The sequence below is a fragment of the Triticum urartu genome, chromosome 3, assembly GCF_003073215.2.
Source record: "Triticum urartu cultivar G1812 chromosome 3, Tu2.1, whole genome shotgun sequence".
Lineage (NCBI taxonomy): Eukaryota > Viridiplantae > Streptophyta > Magnoliopsida > Poales > Poaceae > Triticum > Triticum urartu.
In genome coordinates this window covers 387,475,071-387,479,639 of record NC_053024.1, presented here as the reverse complement: position 1 = coordinate 387,479,639, position 4,569 = coordinate 387,475,071, and the positions used below count along the sequence as shown (strand labels likewise).

Sequence of the window (4,569 nt, the reverse complement as noted above, 5' to 3'; positions counted from 1 at the left end):
CCCACCATTAAAGTCTAACAACATTGACATCCTTCCTCAATCACCGGGTACATGATTTCAATCAAAAGTGACGGTTCGCTGCAATCCTCAATGCTTTGTAAATGACTTGCACATGGTCGCACCCAGTGCCCAGCTGGCCCAAATAACAATAGATCGTTGATTTTGTTACCGGAGCATCGGCCACTGCGTGTAGCGCTGCCAACAGTCATGAAGGAGGTGCATCCAATGGCCAAGAGCATACAGAACAGCAGATCCAAGGGTTGAAAACACTAGTGGTCTGAGAGGGCTTGATTAGTGCTCGCTTGTAATGTGTGTGTGTGTGTATATACATCTGGGCTATTCTGTTACGCGTAATAGAATATTATTCTGTTACCCTACTTGAACTGATGAATTCAAGCGGTTGAACTGATGAAATTCGAGCGGTTGAACTGATGCTTTCTGTTGCTGTTACAAATCATCTTCTTTAGTTCAATTTTTTTGCAAATTTTTTTTGTCGAAATGGGGCGTGTAATATATCATTGGAAAGCTCTTGACATCCACATTACAATATTATAATTTGTTTTTGCAAAAAAATATGATTTAAGAGCAGTTTTGAAAAGCCCGTTTTTTTCAAAACCGAAAACGCGAATCGTATTTTCGACTTAATTTTCAAATGGTTTGTCGGAATTGAGCAAATGAGATGGCATTGGAAAGCTTGTGAAAATCTGCATCTTCCATATATCTACTATTTTTTCAAATTCTATATGATTTAAAAGTAATTTGAAAACGGTGAAATTCTGGGCGAAATGTTTTTTCACTGTTTTTTGCAAACGGTTTGTTGGATTGACGCAAATGATATGGCGTTGGAAAGCTATGGAAAATGCACAACTTTTGCGTATAGAAAGTTTTTTCTAATTCTTTACGATTTAAATACGAATTCAAATACGGTTAAAATTGGTTTTGAACGCGTTTTTTTAAAGTTTGTCGAAATGGGGCAAATAATATATCGTTGGATAGCTATCGAAAATGCGAAGCTTAGTCATGTTGAACGTTTTCTCTACTTCGAAACCGTTTAAAACTAATTTTGAATAAGGTGAAACCCATGTGTTGTTTTTTCGTGTCTGAAAAATAGAGTACTCGTACTGATCTATGTCTATGTTTGTACTCAGGTATTTTTCACAGAGTAGTTTTGAATGGTTCCAAAAAAATAATACTTTAAACGGATGTCTTTATAATTTTGTACTTTCTCCCATCTTTTAATAGTAATTTTGAAATATGGTGAGACTCATTGTGCTGTTTTTCTGTCCGAAAAAAAGAGTACTCGTACTCATCTAGGTGTGTGTTTGTACTGAGGTATTTTTCAGAGTAATTTTGAATGGTTCCGAGAAAAGAGTACTTGCACTGATGTTCGTATGGTTTTGTACTGAGCATGTTTTCACATACTAGACTTCACTCTGTTTTTTGGGTGTCATAGTCCCCGAACTTGCATGGTTTATATCATCGAACTGAACGATATTTTTTCAAAAGGAAATAATTTCGTGTGTATGTTTTTTAACTCAATTTTCTTGAAAGATGTTTTGGACTTCTCTTGTTTTGTGACTTGAACTTTTACCATTTGATTTTTCATTGGGTTTCATTTTGTTTGAGTTTTTTTCTCAAACTTATCTGGGACGTTGTGTTGAACTTACAACTTTTTTAATTGTGAACTTGCTGTGTTTTTGCAATGCCAATATTTAGGAGAGCAGGGCGAGGACAAAGGAAATAATTTCGTGTGTTTGGTTTTTTAACTCAATTTTCTTGCAAGATGTTTTGGACTTCTCTTGTTTTGCAACTTGAACTTTTACCATTTGAGTTTTCATTAGGTTTCATTTTGTTTAAGCTTTTTTCTCAAACTTATCTGGGACGTCATGTTGAACTTACAATTTTTTTAATTGTGAACTTGCTGTGTTTTTGCAATGCCAATATTGAGGAGAGCAGTGCGAGAACAACAATAGAAGGAAGCTCGTGTGGTGATCGTGGAAGCACTACAGGGCTGAGCCACAACGGTGGTTGATGGCAAGGCGGCACGACACGACATGCGGTGGAGAGGCATGGCGACGGGTGGGCGGCGCACTGACATGACACTTGAGATGCGCCTGCTGGACTGACCTCCTTGTCCCATCTGGACGGATCAGTTGCAGAACTTGGACGTTTTCTTGGACGTTAACTCTTGAACGTCAACGTCACAGAATACCAAAACCTAACCATCTTTTTTTTCAAACTGATCATTGTTTTTAATTCGTACTGGTCAATATTTTTGATTCAAACTATTTTTTATTCTTGTATGCACATCAAGCTATCATGTACTATACCTTCTTTGAAGAAGTAGCAATCATCTCATCATATACATAAATTTTTTCACACATATAATACATGTACATGAATAACATATACACAACACCGACAATTTTCATACATGAATGACATATACACCACACCGACTGGACATTTTCTTGCTATTAGAAGCCTCTTCAGATTTAATGGTTTCTACTGGGCATAACAAATTAACCAAAAACCGAATTATGAAGGTCAAAGTTCTTGAATTACAGGCCAAAAAACAAGCAAACAAAGGATAAATAGAGGATTGACAGGGTCTAAGAGAGATCAATTGCAATACACTTTCTTTCCATTTTTCACTAAGTAATAGCATGACTGGATAAGAAGTTCAAAACTGGAGCAGTTTTTCCTTTCAGTATCGTTGGGCACGAGCTCCTTGAGGAAGCTTGCGTGGTCAGTAGCACGTTGCTCGTGCAATTGTGTCAACATGGAGGAGCCGCCTCCAGGTCAGCCCGCAACAGGGTAGCTTCTCTGCACTACAACAAATCAAAAGTAGTAAATGTACATATTTTGGACATACAAGCATAATGGAAATTTGCAGAAATAACATGGTGTATCCTGATACAAAGTACTGATGCTTTGGGAATTTTCGAATAGAGAAAAGAATTGCAGGCGGCTCAAAGTGTCAAGAGCAGAAGAGCATGGGCTCACCGGGGAAGGAGGTAGACAGACGAAGTGGTTGGCCCAGCGCCCGGCCTGGTCTGCAAGGAGAAGGGAATGCAAGGAGCCAAGGGAGGGAGAGCCCTTTTGTGGTGCTTGTCCTGCTTCCTGGATGAATCAAAATGAAATAAACTTGAGAGACTGCAGAGATCTGCAGGGATCTTTTCACCTTTTGGATCCTACATGATGCAACACAGAGACAAGATGCCATGACACACACACACACACATTCACAGAATGAGGAGTGGCGGGTTTTATTTTGAACTTGCCTAGAAGTAATACTCTGGTCCCAGTAAAAGTATCATGTGTATAGTCTATAATCTGTAAACAAAAAAGATGCAGAATTTACAGACAAAAAGGGTAAAATAAAAGTTGAAACAACAGAGAAACTATGAAGCAAATGGCATCAGTGAACTGAAGCACCATACTGTACTGATTTTTTTTGTCAATGAACTTTTGCAATATAGGTACTAGAACTCACTAATGCTATTTACTCTTCGTATAGTGTTGTTTTTTTTATATAGGAAACATGTTCTTCTGTGTTGGAAATATGCCCTAGAGGCAATAATAAAATGATTATTATTATATTTCCTTGTTCATGATAATTGTCTATTATTCATGCTATAATTGTGTTATCCGGAAATCATAATACATGTGTGAATACATAGACCATAACATGTCCCTAGTGAGCCTCTAGTTAACTAGCTCGTTGATCAATAGATAGTAATGGTTTCCTGACTATGGACATTGGATGTCATTGATAACGGGATCACATCATTAGGAGAATGATGTGATGGACAAGACCCAATCCTAAGCATAGCACAAGATCGTGTAGTTCGTTTGCTAGAGCTTTTCCAATGTCAAGTATCATTTCCTTAGACCATGAAATCGTGTAACTCCCGGATGCCGTAGGAGTGCTTTGGGTGTACCAAACGTCACAACATAACTGGGTGACTATAAAGGTATACTACAGGTATCCCCGAAAGTATCTGTTGGGTTGACACGGATCGAGACTGGGATTTGTCACTCCGTATGACGGAGAGGTATCTCTGGGCCCACTCGGTAATGCATCATCATAATGAGCTCAATGTGACCAAGTGTTTGGTCACGGGATCATGCATTACGGTACGAGTAAAGTGACATGCCGGTAACAAGATTGAACGAGGTATTGGGATACCGATGATCGAATCTCGGGCAAGTAACGTACCGATTGACAAAGGGAATTGTATACGGGATTGATTGAATCCTCGACATCATGGTTCATCCGATGAGATCATCGTGGAACATGTGGGAGCCAACATGGGTATCCAGATCCCGCTGTTGGTTATTGACCGGAGAGTCGTCTCGGTCATGTCTGCGTGTCTCCCAAACCCGTAGGGTCTACACACTTAAGGTTCGGTGACGCCAGGGTTGTAGAGATATTAGTATGCGGTAACCCGAAAGTTGTTTGGAGTCCCGGATGAGATCCCGGACGTCACGAGGAGTTCCGGAATGGTCCAGAGGTAAAGATTTATATATAGGAAGTCCAGTTTCGGCCATCGGGAAAGTTTCGGG

General features: G+C 39.3%; 1 long non-coding RNA gene across 1 annotated transcript; it reads right to left on the bottom strand.

Annotated features, from left to right (window-relative positions):
* Positions 1-2,522: 2,522 nt before the first annotated feature.
* LOC125548397 lies at positions 2,523-3,381 on the bottom strand. The gene is made up of 2 exons (XR_007301069.1): positions 2,872-3,381; positions 2,523-2,831 (listed from the first exon to the last, which is right to left on the bottom strand). It is a non-coding gene; the product is annotated as an uncharacterized LOC125548397 (long non-coding RNA).
* Between the last annotated feature and the right edge of the window lie 1,188 nt (positions 3,382-4,569).